Below are 22,091 nucleotides of genomic sequence, written 5' to 3'. Positions count from 1 at the left end.
CCTTTCTCTGGCTGTCTTTTTCACCTTCCTGCCTTAACCTACTGTACCTCTCCTCCTGCTTTCTCTCTCCATTCACCCTTTCTCTGGCTGTCTTTTTCACCTTCCTCCCTTAACCTACTGTACCTCTCCTCCTGCTTTCTCTCTCCATTCACCCTTTCTCTGGCTGTCTTTTTCACCTTCCTCCCTCAACCTACTGTACCTCTCCTCCTGCTTTCTCTCTCCATTCACCCTTTCTCTGGCTGTCTTTTTCACCTTCCTCCTCAACCTACTGTACCTCTCCTCCTGCTTTCTCTCCATCCACTCTTTCTCTGGCTGTCTTGGAGATGTGGGCAGGTCCCTGGTCCCACAACGCACCCACAGTGACAGGCAGGCATGTAGAGGAGTCTGAACAGGTCACAGGAAAAAAATTCTACATACCATCCTGGCCACTGCCTGCCTGCCTAGGAAAGTAGTAAACACAGGAGATCACTGTGGAGCACTCACAAAATACACTCACACTCAATACATGAGCAAAGATACAAACAAACAAAACACATTGCATACTGATACACGTACACATGTACACACACAAGAAAAATACTCGTACAAACTAACAAGTATGTGCAAACACAGACACACACCCACAAATGGTTGAAAAATCGGTGTTCATTTCTGTTGTTCACTACTACACAAGTAAAACCTAGATTATATGAGCTGAGCTAGTTTAGGCGTAATAATAATATAATATAATATATGATTTAGACATCTATCATTGCATAATTCAGTATTATGCCCACATCCAAATGCTCTACCAACTGAGCTATTGTAACAGTATTATGCACATCCAAATGGGTTACACCAGCATTATGCAGGTTTGTGTCACCATGTCAAATTAATAGAAAATGTAGCCTATGCTAAATCATTGCAGTGGTGTTAATTCAATACAAATTCTTATGATGGGCCTCCCGGGTGGCGCCACAGTCAAAGGCACTCAGTATCTCAGCACTTGAGGAGTCACTACAGACCCAGGTTTGATCCCGGGCTGTGTCGCTGCGGGTTGCGACGGGGAGACCCATGAGGCGGCACACAATTGTCCCAGCGTTGTCCGTGTTAGTGGAGGGTTTGGACAGCCGGGAGGTCCTTGTCCCATCGCGCTCTAGTGACTCCTGTGGTGGGCCGGGCACATGCACACTGACATGTTCGCCAGCTGTACGGAATTTCCTCCGACACACTGGTGTGGCTGGCTTCCGGGTTGAGCAGTGTCAAGACGCAGTGCGGCATCGCAGGGTTGTGTCTCGAAGGATGCATAGCTCTCGATTTTCTCCTCTCCCGAGTCCATACGGGAGTTGCAGCGGTGGGACAAGACTAACTACCAATTGGGGAGAAAAAGAGATAAAAAGTTAAATCCTTATGGTGTGTGTGTGTGCAAGAGATTTACAAGAACTTTACAGTGTCAAATCAATGGGAATGTTTAATTTTCCTTTATTGTAAGAAAATTAGTGTAAAGATAAAAAATGTTATATTTAGTGAAGGTTATTTCCCTCTATGTATTTCTCAAAGGTTGGCCTAGGTACACATGTTTTCCACATGTAATCATTCCAGAGTGCTTTAACCAAACAAAATTGGCTAGATTCTAATGTCTCGTTTTCTATTTCCTTCCCATATGGACAGTGTTCGGTGAAAACTCAACGTATTTACAACCATTGCCTAGGCACACTTTACGGGAATGCTTCCAGCTATGGAAATCTATGAGTGACTTAATTCAATCTTAAATTTCTTATGGGCAGATTATAAATCAATATCATGTTTGCAATTGCTTTTGCTAAACGGGTATGCAATTTTTGTGACAAAATTCAAGGTATAATTTTTACAATTGACTATGCATAATGCCTGCCAATTTAAAAAAATAGCAGTGAGTTTAATATTGCATTTCCATGGTACAATCCAGTAAAACACTGACACATTTAAAAATTAAATGTCAGTAATGAGTCAGTAATGCCCAGAGCACGCATGACCTTCTAACGGCGAACAATGAACGGAAAACTCGAAAGAGTCATGATTCTACAAGCCTCTCGTTAACTTCTTATGGCTGGGGGCAGTATTGAGTAGCTTGGATGAATAAGGTGCCCAGAGTAAACTAAGGTGCTCTGTACCAGATGCTAATATATGCATATTATTAGTAGTATTGGATAGAAAACACTCTGACGTTTCTAAAACTGTTTGAATGATGTCTGAGTATAACAGAACTCATATGGCAGGTGAAAACCTGAGAAAAAGTCCAACAAGGAAGTGGGAAATCTGAGGTTTAAACTCATTGCCTATCGAAGATGAAGTGACCAATACCCCACTGTCTCAGGCTTCCACTAGATGTCAACAGTCTTTAGAACCTTGTTTGAGGCTTCTACTGTGAAGTGGGGGCAAATGAGAGGGGAATGAGTCAGAGGTCTGCCAGAGAGCCACGAGCTGGCCACACTTGTTCACGTGAGAGTTAGCTTGAGTTCCATTGCAATTCTGAAGACAAAGGAATTCTCCAGTTGGAACATTATTGAAGATTTATGTTAAGAACATCCAAAAGATATATTCTATACATCGTTTTACATGTTTCTACGGACTGTAACGGAACTTTTTACTTTCGTCTGCTCCTAGTGATCACGCGTCATGAATCTGGATTACTGTACTAAATGCGGGAACAAAAAAAGGAGATATTTGGACATAAATGATGGACATTATCGAACAACTCAAACATTTGTGGAACTGGGATTCCTGGGAGTGCATTATAATGATCAAAGGTAAGTGAATATTTATAATGCCATTTCTGACTTCTGTTGACTCAACAACATGGCGGATATCTGTCTGGGTTGTTTTGGTCTCTGAGCGCCGTACTCAGATTATAGCATGGTGTGCCTTTTCCGTAAAGTTTTTTTGAAATCTGACACAGCAGTTGCATTAAGGAGAAGTGTATCTATAATTCCATGCATAATAGTTGTATCTTTTATCAATGTTTATTATGAGTATTTCTGTAAATTGATGTGGCTCTCTGCAAAATCACCAGAAGTTTTTGAACTACTGAACGTAACGCGCCAATGTAAACTGAGATTTTTTCAGATAAATATACATCTCAAACTAAACATACATGTATTGTGTAACATGAAGTCCTATGAGTGTCATCTGATTAAGATCAAAGGTTAGTGATTAATTTCTCTTTTTGATTTTTGTGACTGATGATGAAAACTGGCTGTGTTACAGGTGTGTGAGACCCAGAAATCTTGCTTGCTTGTAGGTGACCAAATACTTATTTTTCCACCATAATTTGCAAATAAATTCATTACAAATCCTACAATGTGATTTTCTGGATTTTTTTTTCTAATTTTGTCTGTCATAGTCGAAGTGTACCTATGATAAAAATTACAGGCCTCTCATCTTTAAGTGGGAGAACAAACACAATTGGTGGCTGACTAAATACTTTTTTGCCCCACTGTACTCAGATCTTTTGACACTTAAATAAAGTCCACCTGTGTGCAATCTAACTAATTATGTGACTCCTGAAGGTAATTGTTTGCACCAGATCTTATTTAGGGGCTTCATAGCAAAGGGGGTGAATACATATGCAGAGGGGGTGAATACATTATGCAGAGGGGTGAATACATATACAGAATGAATACATTATGCAGAGGGGAATACATATGAGAGGGGTGAATACATGAATATGCAGAGGGGTGAATACATTATGCAGAGGGGGTGAATAAGAGGGGTAATACATTATGCAGAGGGGCAGAGGGGGTGAATACATTATGCAGAGGGGTGAATACATTATGCAGAGGGAATACATATGGAGGGTGAATACATGCAGAGGCAGAGGGGGTGAATACATTATGCAGAGGGGGTGAATACATTATGAATACAGAGGGGTGAATGAATACATTATGCAGAGGGAATACATATGCAGAGGGGGTGAATACATTATGCAGAGGGGGTGAATACATTATGCAGAGGGGGTGAATACATATGCAGAGGGGAATGAATACATATGCAGAGGGGTGAATACAGCAGGGGGTGAATACATTATGCAGAATACATTATGGGGGGTGAATACATTATATGCAGAGGGGGTGAATACATTATGCAGAGGGGGTGAATACATTATGCAGAGGGGTGAATACATTATGCAGAGGGGGTGAATACATTATGCAGAGGGGGTGAATACATTATGCAGAGGGGGTGAATACATTAGAGGGGGTGAATACATTATGCAGAGGGGTGAATACATATGCAGAGGGGGTGAATACATATGCAGAGGGGTGAGGGGGGGTGAATACATATACAGAGGGGGGTGAATACATTATGCAGAGGGGAATACATTATGCAGAGGGGGTGAATACATATGCAGAGGGGGTGAATACATATACAGAGGGGTGAATACATTATGCAGAGGGGTGAATACATTATGCAGAGGGGTGAATACATATGCAGAGGGGTGAATACATTAGAGGGGGTGAATACAGAGGGGGTGAATACATATACAGAGGGGGTGAATACATATACAGAGGGGTGAATACATTATGCAGAGGGGAATACATATGCAGAGGGGGTGAATACATATAGAGGGGGTGAATACATATGAGAGGGGTGAATACATATACAGAGGGGGTGAATACATATGCAGAGGGGTGAATACATATGCAGAGGGGGTGAATACATATGCAGAGGGGTGAATACATTATGCAGAGGGGTGAATACATATGCAGAGGGGTGAATACATTATGCAGAGGGGTGAATACATATGCAGAGGGGGTGAATACATTATGCAGAATACATATGCAGAGGGGTGAATACATATGCAGAGGGGGTGAATACATTATGCAGAGGGGGTGAATACATATAGAGGGGGTGAATACATTATGCAGAGGGGTGAATACATTATGCAGAGGGGTGAATACATTATGCAGATGCAGAGGGGTGAATACATATACAGAGGGGGTGAATACATATACAGAGGGGGTGAATACATATACAGAGGGGGTGAATACATATACAGAGGGGGTGAATACATTATGCAGAGGGGGTGAATACATATACAGAGGGGGTGAATACATATACAGAGGGGGTGAATACATATACAGAGGGGGTGAATACATTATGCAGAGGGGTGAATGAATAATACATATACAGAGGGGGTGAATACATATACAGAGGGGGTGAATACATATGCAGAGGGGTGAATACATATGAGGGGGTGAATACATATAGAGGGGGTGCATATGCAGAGGGGTGAATACATATACAGAGGGGGTGAATACATTAGAGGGGGTGAATACAGAGGGGGAATACATATGCAGAGGGGGTAATACATTATGCAGAGGGGGTGAATACATTATGCAGAGGGGGTGAATACATTATGCAGAGGGGGTGAATACATTATGCACACAGCACTTCTGTTTTTAATTTGTATTAATTTTATTATTATTAAGTCATTCATTTCACTTCACCAATTTGGACTATTTTGTTTATGTCCATTAAATGAAATCCAAATAAAAATCCATTTAAATTTCAGGTTGTAACGCAACAAAATAGGAAAAATGCCAAGGGAGATGAATACTTTTGCAAGGCACTGTAGATATATATACACATATATATTTGTTGATACAGTGACTGTGTGTGAGAGTGTGAAAAGGACCCGTTTGGCCATTAGCCTTTGAGTCCGTCCTTGGTGGAAGAGTATTTACAAAAACTGCTGGTTGTTACATATGTCATGGCACCATAGGTTATCCCAACGAGATAAGAAGCCTGCTTGCTCTGCCTCTTCAGTACTGTGACAACAGATGTTAATGAGCAGTAAAGCTATTCCTTGACTCAATACTGTTTAAGCTGTAAGCCGAAGTAAGAGGGGAGCTTTGCATGAGCCTTAGCTTGTGTGAGCCACAACGGCTCATAGGAGCAGGAGCATATCTCCTGTTTCTGTAATGTGAGGCAGCTTGATGTACAAGTACACCCCCTGGATAGGACGCTAGTCTATCGCAGGGCCTTACCCCCAATCTATCTAGAGTGCCAAGCAGAGACGCATCGGGTCCCATTTTTACAGTCTTTGGTATGACTCGGTCAGGGATCGAACTGTCCAACCTTCAACTCTTAGGTAGGACACTAACAACAAGGGCACGGAGTTGGTTATGCAAGCCATAGGTATAACTATATTGCATATTAAGTGGAAAATGAGAGCCATGCACAATTATCCATAAATATATTTTATTAAGGATATGCCTTATTGTACCCTTGGTGACGTGGAATAGAGACATTGTCCTACAGGTAAGTTATTTTTGTTCTTAGAATCACTGGTGTTCAACCAACAGGTTACTACCTACAAAGTGTTCAACTACTGTAGGTTTTCTTTATGATGGATACATACATTGTCAGAACCTCATTGAAGAGCAAGAACATATCTGTATTGCTATTATCTTCTCAAACATGTGAGTAGCGGTAACAAAGTGGCACTGTACACTTCAAGCAGTTCAGGGACAATGGATAAGCCTGCCCTCCTGTTCATCATCAGTACAGTTACTAATATTAGCAGTATCATTGGGGATGATATTCCTTCTGGGTTTCTATCAGTTATGGCGACAGGTCATCAGCCTGAACCGCCTGTGAAAAAGGGGCACATATTATGCTAAATGGACAGCATGGATGGAAACCTAATACACAGAAGATCAATGTACAACTCATGATAAGTAAACTAGTCACAATTCAATTCACCTCTTTTATTGTTCACATTAACCTGTCAGATGGTGGACAACTTGGTCAGCAGCATCTGGAAGACAGGAGGAAGCAGCTTCTGCTGGAGGAGCTGTTGGGGTTGCATGTACACAGAAATGACATCAGTTTCCTGAGGGTTGGAACACAAAATAGATTAGTTGAAAGGCACACTGTCAGGTCTGGGGAAAATTAGCTAATATAGAAAAGGCTTTTCTTCCAAAAATACCTTTTGTAGCTTTCAAATCAGACAACAGGAACTCATAATCAATCTCGATCAGATTATCTGCCCCCTTACGAAGTCTCTTACTGTCCTCTGCGGGATAAAATAATTAAATACTGTAACATTGACATTTACTAGCATGCAAATGAAAGCTTGACTTACAATAAACAAAATGTAACATACAATAAGTCAGTGGGGGAGGATCATGGGACTACAAGATTAATATAATTAGATTTGTATTATACTGTGTACACTACCATGTCAGAGAGTAGAGTTATATTGAGGGAGTTTAATTCAACTGGACCGGGGTGCACCGGGCTATGGCTCGTGACATGGCCCGAAAGCGGAGAGCGAGGAGGAGCGCCCTGCTCAACACGAACAGTAATCTGCGCCGCCAAGTCATATCGTCAACAAGACATCATGGTTCATTGTTCAGAAACGTGCAACATGTATTTTCCATAAAGTATATGATAGAATTTTACTAGTTTTACTTGGGAAGGCAAATAAGGTAAATATATATTGTTTTTACCAAGAGCAAACAACACTGAATCCTAAATCATTACTCCACATTCTTGACAAATGTCACTTTGTTTTGAGCCGATTTCGCCAGGGCACCCGGCTCACACCTGGGGGGCAGCCCGATTTTCAAAACGATCACTTTCACCTGGTGCAATCTCTGCTCACCCAGGCCAGCTTAATCGAATCCCCTCATTGCAATATCGTTGTAACCCTCAGCTACAGGAATAGGCATATAGGTGGTTGAGAGAGTGCATGAGGGCTACATCCCAATTCTCCACCCTTGTATTATGGTGTGCACTAGCAAACACCTCATCATGGAAGTTTGAAAGTGCACACTTTGGTAAAAGGGAAGACAATCAGGACAAAAGTCCAACTCATTGAGTACTGGTCTGTTCACAGTGTAGCACAATGTGTCTTTGGGTTGCACAATCACTGCCAAGTAATGACTTGCAAACGGTATAAAAATAAATAATAATGTACCCTTATTTTACCAGGTAAGCTGACTGAGAACACATTCTCATTTACAGCAACAACCTGGGGAATAGTTACAGGGGAGAGGAGAGGAGATAAATGAGCCAATTGTAAGCTGGGGATGATTAGGTGACCGTGATGGTATGAGGGCCAGATTGAGAATTTAGCCAGGACACCGGGGTTAACACCCCTACTGTTACGATAAGTGCCATGGGATCGTTAGTGACCACAGAGTCAGGACACCCGTTTAACGTCCCACCCGAAAGAAGGCACCCTACACAGGGCAACGTCACCAATCACTGCCAGAGGAAATGGTGCCTGTTACTGGCCCTCCAACACCACTTCTAGGAGCATCTGGTCTCAAATCTAGGGACCGACCAATCAGACCCTGTTTAGCTTCAGAAGCAAGCCTGCAGTGGGATGCAGGGTGGTATCTACCTCTGTTTGCAACCTCTGATCTATCTAAGTAACAGTACCTAATATGGGATACTTACTTCCACAATGTCTTGTTGTGAAGGTAACTAAGCTAGCTAGGCTAGCCAGTGGGCTAGCTAGCTACTGTAATGTTAGCCAGTAACGCCTCTTCATAGCTAATTAGGTACTAGCAAGTTAGCCTTTGATCATGACTCTCAGTTACATTACACATTGGACATAGGTGCTTCTGTAGGGGGATCAAGGAAACTTGGTCTGAACATTACATGCATCGCTTGTGGTATAGTTTTGGAAGCATGAGGACCTAATCTTTCATATCAGGCCTAAAATAAAAAGGTTAAATTGACACACAATTTGATGGGGTTAAGGTTCCCACACGGCCCTACCTCCATGTTACAGCTCAAGAGGCGACCACCTGTGCTAACTAGCTATATTGAATGCTTCGAACACCTGTGTGTAAGCGTAACTCAGGAAGTGTAGCATAAGTATAGTTTCGTTGGATGGAGACACCCATACCTGTATTGATTTGGGCAAAACTGCCACAGTAAGTGTGTCTTTTTTATTTGAAAGATTCCTTCTCGCTGGTGAAAGATAAGGGCCATATGTTTTGAAAGCTGTATCACAAGATATGATTATTGACGTTTCTAAACATTAAAACACAGCGTTGGGTTTGTAGTTCACATGAGGCAGCCGTTGGTGAATCTAATGGTTGAGAACTGTAGGTAGAAGGTAGAATGCTGCCAAAAGCTCTAAAGCTACTAGCTAGCTATGCTACCTACATATAATAGCCATATTAGCTAGCTACTAGTAGCTTCCAGTGTCCCCTACACTGAGTTTTGTAGTTCCCACTCAAACTCCTCGCACACACTGGATGTTCTTCTTCTGTGTGGTTTCTCACTGGCTATTGCCGGGATAGCCTAAAACATGCCATATCAGTACAGCTACAACCGAAAGCGACTGTTGACAGCAAGCACAGGCAACGTCTTCTGCCTCAGGTGACCGGAACCGTGTTTGATTGACACGAAATGAAGGAAACTAAATAGAAACTAAATAGAAAAATGAAGCATTGATTTATGGAATTTGATTGACCATAACAATTTTGACAGTATTAAACCACACAGAGTATGTAAAAAAAATGGTGAATTGCAAATTGAGAATTATTTTTATTTTTGTCACAATTCATGCTATCGCAACAAGCAAATGAAATGGCAAACATGATAAATGATTTGTCATTTGAACATTTGTGTCAGTGTTGTACTGGATAGCACCATGGAAATGAAATATCAAACACAATTTGCTATTTCTTTTTCAAATTGTCAGATATTATGAATACTCAATCATGAAAATGATAATGCAATATATTTTTTCAATTTCAATTAGAATTGTCACAAAAAATGCATTCTCATTTAGGAAAAGGAATTGCAAACATGTTTTACAGTGTCCTAACCAATTGTGCTATTGTGTGTGTTTTTCTGGGTTATTTGTAACTTATTTTGCTGTTATTTTAATGTTTCTGCCATCACAGGTGGTGAGTGGGTAATTTGCATTTCCCCATCAGTACTATTAGCCAACGTACAATCATTCGAAAATAAAATAGACTAACTACAAGCATGTATATCCTACCAATGGGGTGGTAATATCTTATGTTTCACCGAGTCTTGGATGAACGACGACATGAATAACATACACTGTATCAGCAGGATATAACTGTAGACTCTGGTAAGACAAGGGGTGGCGTCTATGTACAGTTGAAGTCGGAGGTTTACAAACACTTAGGTTGGAGTCATTAAAACTTGTTTTTCAACCACTCCACAAATTTATTGTTCTAGTTTTGGTAAGTTGTGTCATGCACATCTACTTTGTGCATGACACAAGTAATTTTTCCAACAATTGTTTACAGACAGATTATTTCACTTAGAATTCACCGTATCACAATTCCAGTGGGTCAGAAGTTTACATACACTAAGTTGACTGTGCCTTAAAACAGCTTGGAAAATTCCAGAAAATTATGTCATGGCTTTAGAAGCTTCTGGTGGGCTAATTAACATAATTTGAGTCAATTGGAGATGTACCTGTGGATGTATTTCAAGGCCTAACTTCAAGCTCAGTGCCTCTTTGCTTGACATCATGGGAAAATCAAAAGAAATCAGCCAAAAAAACAATTGTAGACCTCCACAAGTCTGGTTCATCCTTGGGAGCAATTTCCAAACGCCTGAAGGTACCATGTTCAACTGTACAAACAATAGTACGCAAGTATAAACACCATGGGACCACGCAGCCATCATACCGCTCAGGAAGGAGAAGAGTTCTGTCTCCTAGAAATGAACGTATTTGGTGCGAAATGTGCAACTCAATCCCAGAACAACAGCAAAAGACATTGTGAAGATGCTGGAGGAAACAGGTACAAAAGTATCTATATCCACAGTAAAATTAGTCCTATATGGACATAACCTGAAAGGCCGATCAGCAAGGAAGAAGCCACTGGTCCAAAACCTCCATAACAAAGCAAGACTACGGTTTGCAACTGCACATGAAAGATTGTACTTTTTGGAGAAATGTCTTCTGGTCTGATTAAACAAAATGGCCATAATGACCATTGTTGTGTTTGGAGGAAAAAGGGAGAGGCTTGCAAGCCAAAAAAACACCATCCCAACAGTGAAGCATTGGGGTGGCAGCATCATGTTGTGGGGTACTTTGTTGCAGGAAGGACTGGTGCACTTCACAAATGGCATCATGAGGTAGGAAAATTATGTGGATATATTGAAGCAACATCTCAAGGCATCAGTCAGGAAGTTAAAGCTTGGTCACAAATGGGTCTTCCAAATGGACAATGACTCAAAGCATACTTCCAAAGTTGTGGGAAAATGGCTTAAGGGCAACAAAGTCAAGGTATTGGAGTGGCCATCACACAGCCCTGACCTCAACCCTATAGAAAGGTTGAGGCTAGAATTGAAAAAGTGTGTGCGAGCTAGGAGGCCTACAAACCTAGCTCGGTTACACCAGCACTCTCAGGAGGAATGGGCCAAAATTCACCCAACTTATTGTGGGAAGGTTGTGGAAGGCTACCTGAAACGTTTGACCCAAGTTAAACAATTTAAAGGCAATGCTACCAAATACTATTTGAGTATGTAAACTTCTGACCTACTGGGAATGTGATGAAAGAAATAAAAACTGAAATAAATCATTCTCTCTGCTATTATTCTGACATTTCTCATTTCTAAAATAAAGTGGTGATCCTAACTGACCTAAGACAGGGAATTTTTACTAGGATTAAATGTCAGGAATTGTGAACAACTGAGTTTAAATGAATTTGCCTAAGGTGTATATGTAAACTTCCGACTTCAACTGCTCATTTGCAAACAACAGCTGGTGCACAATATCTAAGGACGTCTTGAGGTTTTGCTCACCTGAGGTAGAGTATCTCATGATAAGTTGTAGACCACACCATTTACCAAGAGAGTTTTCATCTATATTCTTCATAGATATCCATTTACCACCACAAACTGATGCTGGCACTAAGACCGCCCTCAATTAACTATATACGGCCATAAGCAAACAGGGAAACGCTGATCCAGAGGCGGAGCCCCTAGTTTCTGGGGACTTTAATGTTGGGAAACTTAAATCTGTTTTACCTCATTTCTACCAGCATGTTAAATGTGCAACCTCCATTTGGCAAATCTAACCATATCTAACCATATTCCTACTTACAAGCAAAAACGAAAGCAGGAAGCACCAGTGACTCGGTCAATAAGTGGTCAGATAAGGCTAAGCTACAGGACAGTTTTGCCAGCATAGACTGGAATATGTTCTGGGATTCTTCCGAGGGCATTGATGAGTACACCACATCAGTCAATGGCTTCATCAATAAGTGCATCGATGACGTCGTTCACACAGTGACCATACGTACATACCCCAAACAGAAGCCATGGATTACAGGCAACATCCGCACTGAGCTAAAGGGTAGAGCTGTCGCTTTCAAAGAAGGGGACTCTAACCCGGATGCTTTTAAGAAATCCAGCTGACGAACCATCAAACAGGCAAAGCGTCAATACAGGAATAAGATCAAATTGTACTACACCAGCTCCGACACTCGTCGGATGTGGCAGGGCTTGCAAACTATTAGACTACAAATGGAAGCAGAGCCGCGTGCAGCCCAGTGACATAAGCTTAACAGACGAGCTAAATTACTTCTATGCTCGCTTCGAGGCAAGTAACACTGAAACATGCATGAGAGCATCAGCTGTTCCGGACGACTGTGTTATCACGCTCTCCACAGCCGATGTGAGTAAGACCTTTAAACAGGTCAACATTCTGGCCGCAGGGTCAGACAGATTACCAGGACGTGTACTCCATGCATGAGCTAACCAACTGGCAAGTGACTTGACTGACATTTTCAACCTCTCCCCTGGCTGAATCTGTAATACCAACATGTTTCAAGCAGACCAACATATTCCCTTTGTTCAAGAACACTAAGGTAACCTGCCTAAATGACTACAGACCAGTAGCACTCACACCTGCAGCCAAAAAGTGCTTTGAAAGAATGTGTTGATATGGGCCATGACCAATTATCCCCAAAACCCTAAACCCACTCGAATTTGCATACCCCCCCCCAAAATACCCACAGACGATGCCATCTCTATTGCACTCCACACTTCCCTTTCCCACCTGGACAAAAGGAACACCTACGTGAGAATGCGATTCATTGATGACAGCTAAGCAAGCGTTCAACACCTTAGTGCCCTCAAAGCTCTTCACTAAGCTAAGGACCCTGGGATGAAACACCTCCCTCTGCAACTGGTTCCTGGACATCCTGAAGGGCCACCCTCAGGTGGTAAGGGTAGGTAACAACTCATCCTCTATGCTGATCCTCAACACGGGGGCCCCTCAGGGGTGGTGGCTCAGTCCCCTCCTGTACTGCCTGTTCACTCATTACTGCATGGCATGCATGACTCCAACACCATCATTAAGTTTGCTGATGACAACAGTTGTAGGCCTGATCACAGACAACGATGAGACAGGCTATAGGGTGGAAGTCAGAGACCTGGCCGTGTGGTGCCACAACCGCTCCCTCAATGTGATCAAGACAAAGGAGATGATTGTGGAATACAGAAAAAGGAGGACCGAGCACGCCCCCATTCTCATCGACGGGGCTGTAGTGGAGCAGGTTGAGAGCTTCAAGTTCGTTGGTGTCTACATCACCAACAAACTATCACAGTCCAAACACACCACGACAGTCGTGAAGAGAGCACGACAACTAATATTCCCCCTCAGGAGACTGAAAAGATTGGCATGGGTCCTCAGATCCTCAAAGTTCTACAGCATCGACAGCATCCTGTCCGGTTGCATCACCCCCTGGTATGGCAACTGCTCTGCCTCTGACCGCAAGTCACTACAGAGGGTTGTCCGTAACGACCCAGTAAGCTGGGGCCCCAGCTTCCTGCCATCCAAGACCTCGATACCAGGTGATCAGAGAAAGGCCCTAAAAACTGTGAAACTTCAGCCACCCTGGTCAGACTGTTGTCTCTACGGCAAGTGGTACAGGAGCGCCAAGTCTAGGTCCAAAAAGCTTCTCAACAGTTTCTACCCCAAGCCATAAGTCTCATGAACAGCTAATCAAATGGCTACCCAGACTATTTGCATTTCCTCCCCACCACCCTCTTTTACGCTGATGCTATTCGCTGGTTATTATATATGCAGTCACTTTAACTCTACCTTCCTGTACATATTACCTCCATTACCTCGACTAACCGGTGCCCCTGCACATTGATTCTGTACCGGTACCCCCTGTATATAGCCTCGCTATTGTTATTTTACTGCTGCTCTTAAATTATTTGTTACTTTTATTTCAAATCTTTTACTTATCTATTTTGTACTGAACAAGTATTTTTCTTAAAACTGCATTGTTGGTTAAGGACTTGTAAGTAAGCATTGTAAGGAAAAAACCTGTTGTTTTCAGCGCATGTGAAAAATACAATTGTATTTTATTTGATATTGATTTATCATTTGCCCATGTGCCTTTCCAATTGAGTTTCGGCAGCTAAATGTTTCCATACCCAGCTAGAGACATCTCCATGGAAACAAATCCATTGGCTGAGGGTGGATGGGATGTGGAGGGATATGAAGAGGTCAAGACATGCAGTTTCCTTGGAAACTGCGCACATTGCTCTGGCCTTGTGCTCGTACTTTCTCCGACTGGCGCTCACAAGGGGGGGGGGGGTCAGGTTTTTTTTAATTGGCTGAAATTCTGTCTCTAGGCTTGACACCTCCTCCGGGACAGAGTCTCAAGCTTTTAAAGGGGAAAGGAAAGGTAATACTATACAGTTCATTAAATTTGGCTCAAGTCAACCGATCAATAATATAAAAATAAATATATGGCAAATATCTTTTTTTTAAATGGATGGTGTGGGGTTGAGTGGTGCTGAAGGGTGGGACTAAAAACAACAAGATAGCTCAAGTCAAATATACTGTGTCCATAAAATGTATATAGGTTCAGACCTTTTGTGAAACAGCACAGTTAAAAAGATAAATAAAATACAAATAGAAATGTAACTGTATGTTCTTCAGACATTGATGGGATTGAGGGTAGCTGAATGACGAGTGTAGAAACAAACAGACGATAACTATTGTAAAATATACTGTGTCTATAAAATGTATATAGTTTGTATACCCTGGAAGTAGAAGCCTAAGTGTTGTTGTCCATTAGTTTACTCCAATTAAGGGAGGGATGGTCGGGTTAGGGCAAAATAATAAAGGAAAACACAAACTCAGCAAAAAAAACTGTTTATTTTTGGCAAACTTCACGTGTGTAAATATTTATATGGACATAGGATTCAACGACTGAGACATAAACTGAACAAGTTCCACAGACGTGAGTAACAGAAATTGAATAATGTGTCCCTGAACAAAGGGGTGGTCAAAATCAAATGTAATTGCTTGGGCCAAGAAGCAAACGCAATGGACATTAGACCAGTGGAAAGCTGTCCTTTGGTCTGACGCATTCCAACCACCGTGTCTTTGTGAGACGCAGAATAGGTGAGCGGATTATCTCTGCATGTGTGGTTCCCACCATAAAGCATGGAGGAGGAGGTGTGATGGTGTGGGGGTGCTTTGCTGGTTTCACTGCCAGTGATTTATTTAGAATTCAGGGCACAATTAACCAGCATGTCTACCACAGCATTCTGCAGTGATAAGCCATCCCATCTGGTTTGCGCTTAGTGGGACTATAATTGGTTTTCAACAGGACAATGAACCAAAACACACCTACAGGCTGGGTAAGGGCTATTTGACCAATAATGTGAGTGATGGAGTGCTGCATCAGATTACCTTGCCTCCACAATCACCTGACCTCACCTCAATTGAGATGGTTGGGATGAGTTGGATCACAGAGTGAAGTAAAAGCAGCCAACAAGTGCTCAGCATATGTGGGAACTCCTTTAAGACAGTTGGAAAAGGATTCCAGGTGAAGCTGGTCGAGAGGATGGCTACTTTGAAGAATCTAAAATCTAAAATATATTTAGATTTGTTTTGCACTTTTTTGGTTGCTACATGATTCCATATGTGTTATTTCATCGTATTATTATACAATGTAGAAAATAGTACAAATAAAGAAAAATCCTTGAAAGAGTAGGTGCGTCCAAACTTTTGACTGGTATTATTGGTATATTTAAGAAGCTGTATTTAAACTGTTTAAAATTGTACATTTACCAAATAAGACTGGGAAAAGTGTAAATTTACCAAATAAGACTGGGAAAAATCCACTTGAACGGCCCTCCAACTGGTAATTGCTAGTGGGAAACTAATTCCTCTATCATCCTGAGCAGGAACTCAAGTCATTTGTTCACCTGACCTAGAATTCCTTACAATCAAATGCCAACAGCTTTATCTTCCAAGATAATTCTCTTCGATTATAGTCACAGCCGTGTATCCCCCCCCCCCCACCCCAAGCAGATCCCTCATCGGCCCTGAAAGAACTTCACTGGACTCTATGTAAACTGGAAACCATACATTCTGGGGATGCATTTATTGTAGTTGGGGATTTTTAAGAAAGCTAACCTAAGAACAATACTTTCTAAATTCTATCAGCATATTGAATGCGCGACTCGAGCTGGTAGCAAACTGGTAGTATTCTGGACCATGGCTACTCTAACTTCCGCGATGCATACAAAGCCCTCCCCCGCCCTGCCTTCAGCAAATCTGACCATGACTCCATTTTGATGCTCCCAGCCTATAGACAGAAATGAAAACAGGAAACGCCCGTGCTCAGGTCTATCCAATGCTGGTCTGACCAATCTGATTCCACGCTTCAAGATTGCTTCGATCACGTGGACTAGGATATGTTCCGGATATCCTTAGACAATAACATTAGCAAGTGCATCGGCGATGTCGTACCCACTGTGACTATTAAAACCTTTCCTAACCAGAAACCGTGGATTGATGGCAGCATTCGTGCAAAACTGAAAGCGCGAACAACCTCTTAATCATTGCAGGGTGACTGGAAACATGATCGAATACAAACAGTGCAGCTATTCCCTCCGCAAGGCAATCAAACAAGTAAAGTGTCAGCGTAGAGACAAAGTATAGTTGCAATTCAATGGCTCAAAAACAAGACGTATGTGGCAGGGTCGACAGTCAATTACAAAAAGAAAACCAGCCCCATCACGGACATTGACGTCTTGCTCCCAGACAAATTAAACAACTTCTTTGCTCACTTTGAGGACAATACAGTGCCACTGACATGGCCTGCTACCACTGACACAGACCGCTCTCCTTCTCCGTGGCCAACATGAGTAAAACGTTTGCAGGCCCAGACGGCATCCCTAACCGGGTCCTCAGAGCATTGACAGACCAGCTGGCTGATGTGTTTACAGACATATTCAATCAATCCCTATCCCAGTCTGCTGTTCCCAAGAAAGCTACGGTAACTGAACTAAATGACTTATGCACTCACTTCTGTCATCATGAAGTGCTTTGAGAGACTAGTCAAGGATCACATCACCTCCACCCTACCTGATACCCTAGACCCACTCCAATTTGCTTACTGCCCCAATAGGTCCGCTGGCGATGCAATCGCCATCGAACTGCCCTATCCCATCTGGACAAGAGGAATACCTCTTGTGCAGCTATGTAAGAATGATGTTCATTGACTACAGCTCAGAATTTAACACCATAGTGCCCTCCAAACTTGTCATTACGGTCTCGACTCCACCCTGTGCAACTGGGTCCTGGACTTTGACAGGCCGCCCCCAGGTGGTGAAGGTAGGAAACAACATCTCCACCCCACTGATCCTCAACACTGGGGCCCCACAAGGGTGCATTTTCAGCCCTCTCCTGTACTCTCTGTTCACCCATGACTGCGTGGCCATGCACGCTTCCAACTCAATCATCAAGTTTGCAGACAACACTACAGTGGTACGCTTTATTACCAACAATGACGAGATGGCCTACAGGGAAGAGGTGAGGGCCCTCGGAGTGTGGTGTCAGGAAAATAACCTCTTACTCAACATCAACAAAACAAAGGAGATGATCGTGGACTTCAGGAAACAGCAGAGGGAGCCCCCCCCCCATCCCCCATCCACAGGACATTAGTGGAGAAGGTGGAATGTTTTAAGTTCCTCGGCGTACATATCACTGACAAACTGAATTGGTCCACCCACACAGACAGCGTGGTGAAGAAGGCGCAACAGTGCCTCTTCAACTTCAGGAGGCTGAAGAAATTTAGCTTGTCACCCAAAACACTCAAACTTTTACAGATGCACAATCGAGAGCATCCTTTCGGGCTGTATCACTGTCTGGTACTGCACCGCCCTCAACCGTAAGGCTCTCCAGAGGGTAGTGCGGTCTGCACAACGCATCACTGGGGGCAAACTACCTGCCTTCCAAGACACCCCTTTTTTTTCTACTGTGTTATTGACTTGTTAATTGTTTACTCCATGTGTAACTCTGTGTTGTCTGTTCACACTGCTATGCTTTATCTTGGCCAGGTTGCAGTTGCAAATGAGAACTTGTTCTCAACTAGCCTACCTGGTTAAATAAAGGTCAAATAAAAATAAAAAATAAACACCTACATCACCCATTGTCACAGGAAGGCCAAAAAGATCATCAAGGACAACAACCACCCGAGCCACTGCCTGTTTCCCCCGCTATCATCCAGAAGGTGTGGTTAGTACAGAGCTGGGACCGTGAGACTGAAAAACAGCTGCTATCTCAAGGCCATCAGACTGTTAAACAGCCATCACTAACTCAGTGAGGCTGCTGCCAACACTCAGACTCAAATCTTTGGCCACTTTAATAAATTGACTTAATAAAAGCTATCACTAGTCACTTTATTTAAAGCCACTTTATTAATGTTTACATATCCTACATTACTCATCTCATAAGTATATACGGCCATCTCTCATCCATATATTTAAATGTACATATTCTCATCCCTTTACATTTGTGTGTATAAGGTAGTTGTTGTGAATTTGTTAGATTACTTGTTAGATATTACTGCACGGTCAGAACTAGATGCACAAGAATTTCGCTACACTTGCATTAACATCTGCTAACCATGTGTATGTTACCAATAAGCTTTGATTTGAGCTCCCACTTCTCCCACATGCTGACATCCCCTACTAACGAAATTATCTCCATGACAGCATTTTCGGTAGTTAATTGCAAAAACATTTTATTTATAAAAAGTAATCTATTAATTTGGGTTTTGAACACAATCATTTGTTTCATGCTGTATTTATAGTTTATGGTTTATGCAGCATATCAGCGTTTCTCAGCAGAGTTCAAAGCATATGAATGCATCCAAATGGTATTTACAACTTCACAACCGGTAAATTCCTTCCTCCAACATAATTACAAACACAGCATTAGTCACAGCTGGGATGTAACAGGGCATAACATTATCAAAGCATTATCTATCAACTAGCACAAAGCATTATCTATCAACTAGCACAAAGCATTATCTATCGACTAGCACAAAGCATTATCTATCGACTAGCACAAAGCATTATCTATCGACTAGCACAAAGCATGATATATTTATCGGCCAAAAGAGCTTGTTGAAATCTTTTTCGACATCACAAGAGGATATACATTGCGCAATATATATTTATTTATCTAGAAGGCACTTTCCATAAAACATGAGTTGATTAATATAGAAAATAGAACCTTACCATACCGTTACAACACATCATCGTCATAGGCTGCAACGCATCGACTAAAGGCTATACATCTAGCCGAAAACAACCAAAGAACTGTGCTATTTTGGTCAATAACGTGACTTTTGTCTGATCTATCAAAAATCAGTCACATAGATATCAGATGCGAAGCAAGTCGTGGGAAAATAAGCATCTTATCAGCAAACCCTGTGAAGCGTTTTCTGTCCAAAATTACCCGAAATAGAGGAGGCGAGCGGCTCTCTGAAGCAGCAACCGGCGATTTATGTTTAGTTTATTACTTTGCCTTTAAGTTCAGAAGGCATCGATCTACCAAGCACCGAAAGATCCGCCCCTGATATTTTACCTTCAAAGCCCTCCTGCCCCTGGACTTCCTGCGAATGTCTCAGTTAACAAAAATCACAATGTCAATTCGCACAATGCATTCATGTGAGGTCTTTTAGACTACTTTTCTGACTTCATTTGAGGGACTTTTGATGGATGAGGCATATTATATCACAATAATATTCCATGTTGCATCACATGCAAGAGTTTGAATTCACACGCGGTATGTTATTTCTGAGCATTTATGTCTGGAGTTGTGGTTACAAATCAAGAATGCGTATGAAGCATTCAATAAGAATAATATTTCATTATGAAAGCAATGGACATTACTTAGCTTAATGTTACCTCCAAACAGTTTTAAAAACTACTTGCTATATATTCAAATATAATGTAATTGCAATGTCCTGGTAGGGTATTGAATGACCATTGTACTTTTGTGCATAAAAATCACATTTGCGCGTGAAAACGTTAAGTTGTTATATTGGAGTAGGCCTAATATTATCAAATCAAATCAAATCAAATTTATTTATATAGCCCTTCGTACATCAGCTGATATCTCAAAGTGCTGTACAGAAACCCAGCCTAAAACCCCAAACAGCAAACAATGCAGGTGTAAAAGCACGGTGGCTAGGAAAAACTCCCTAGAAAGGCCAAAACCTAGGAAGAAACCTAGAGAGGAACCGGGCTATGTGGGGTGGCCAGTCCTCTTCTGGCTGTGCCGGGTAGAGATTATAACAGAACATGACCAAGATGTTCAAATGTTCATAAATGACCAGCATGGTCAAATAATAATAAGGCAGAACAGTTGAAACTGGAGCAGCAGCACAGTCAGATGGACTGGGGACAGCAAGGAGCCATCATGTCAGGTAGTCCTGGGGCACGGTCCTAGGGCTCAGGTCCTCCGAGAGAGAGAAAGAAAGAGAGAATTAGAGAGAGCATATGTGGGGTGGCCAGTCCTCTTCTGGCTGTGCCAGGTGGAGATTATAACAGAACGTGGCCAAGATGTTCAAATGTTCATAAATGACCAGCATGGTTGAATAATAGTAAGGCAGAACAGTTGAAACTGGAGCAGGAGCATGGCCAGGTGGACTGGGGACAGCAAGGAGTCCTCATGTCAGGTAGTCCTGGGACATGGTCCTAGGGCCCAGGCCAGTTGAAACTGGAGCAGCAGCATGGCCAGGTGGACTGGGGACAGCAAGGAGTCATCATGTCAGGTAGTCCTGGGGCATGGTTCTAGGGCTCAGGTCCTCCGAGAGAGAGAAAGAAAGAGAGAAGGAGAGAATTAGAGAACGCACACTTAGATTTACACAGGACACCGAATAGGACAGGAGAAGTACTCCAGATAAGCAAACTGACCCTAGCCCCCCGACACATAAACTACTGCAGCATAAATACTGGAGGCTGAGACAGGAGGGGTCAGGAGACACTGTGGCCCCATCCGAGGACACCCCCGGACAGGGCCAAACAGGAAGGATATAACCCCACCCACTTTGCCAAAGCACAGCCCCCACACCACTAGAGGGAAATCTTCAACCACCAACTTACCATCCTGAGACAAGGCCGAGTATAGCCCACAAAGATCTCAGACACGGTACAACCCAAGGGGTGGGGGGAACCCAGACAGGCCGACCACAACAGTGAATCAACCCACCCAGGTGACGCATCCCCCCCAGGGACGGCACGAGAGAGCCCCAGCAAGCCAGTGACTCAGCCCCGTAACAGGGTTAGAGGCAGAGAATCCCAGTGGAAAAAGGGGAACCGGCCAGGCAGAGACAGCAAGGGCGGTTCGTTGCTCCAGAGCCTTTCCGTTCACCTTCCCACTCCTGGGCCAGACTACACTCAATCATATGACCCACTGAAGAGATGAGTCTTCAGTAAAGACTTAAAGGTTGAGACCGAGTTTGCGTCTCTGACATGGGTAGGCAGACCGTTCCATAAAAATGGAGCTCTATAGGAGAAAGCCCTGCCTCCAGCTGTTTGCTTAGAAATTCTAGGGACAATTAGGAGGCCTGCGTCTTGTGACCGTAGCGTACGTATAGGTATGTACGGCAGGACCAAATCAGAGAGGTAGGTAGGAGCAAGCCCATGTAATGCTTTGTAGGTTAGCAGTAAAACCTTGAAATCAGCCCTTGCTTTGACAGGAAGCCAGTGTAGAGAGGCTAGCACTGGAGTAATATAGATAATTATGTATCTATAAAAATGTTGAAGATTACATTTGCTGCATGACAGATGTC

At 42.6% G+C, this 22,091-nt stretch overlaps 1 long non-coding RNA gene across 2 annotated transcripts; it reads right to left on the bottom strand.

The window, feature by feature from the left end:
* Positions 1–806: 806 nt before the first annotated feature.
* LOC124016657 lies at positions 807–19,886 on the bottom strand. Of its 2 annotated transcripts, none has more exons than XR_006835417.1 (4): positions 19,751–19,886; positions 6,950–7,036; positions 6,724–6,853; positions 807–1,348 (listed from the first exon to the last, which is right to left on the bottom strand). It is a non-coding gene; the product is annotated as an uncharacterized LOC124016657 (long non-coding RNA). The 2 variants fall into 2 exon arrangements; XR_006835418.1 differs by having other exon boundaries at positions 19,531–19,873.
* Between the last annotated feature and the right edge of the window lie 2,205 nt (positions 19,887–22,091).

The sequence above is a fragment of the Oncorhynchus gorbuscha genome, linkage group LGY (assembly GCF_021184085.1).
Source record: "Oncorhynchus gorbuscha isolate QuinsamMale2020 ecotype Even-year linkage group LGY, OgorEven_v1.0, whole genome shotgun sequence".
NCBI classification, from domain to species: Eukaryota; Metazoa; Chordata; class Actinopteri; order Salmoniformes; family Salmonidae; genus Oncorhynchus; species Oncorhynchus gorbuscha.
This window is presented reverse-complemented; position numbering and strand designations above follow the sequence as displayed.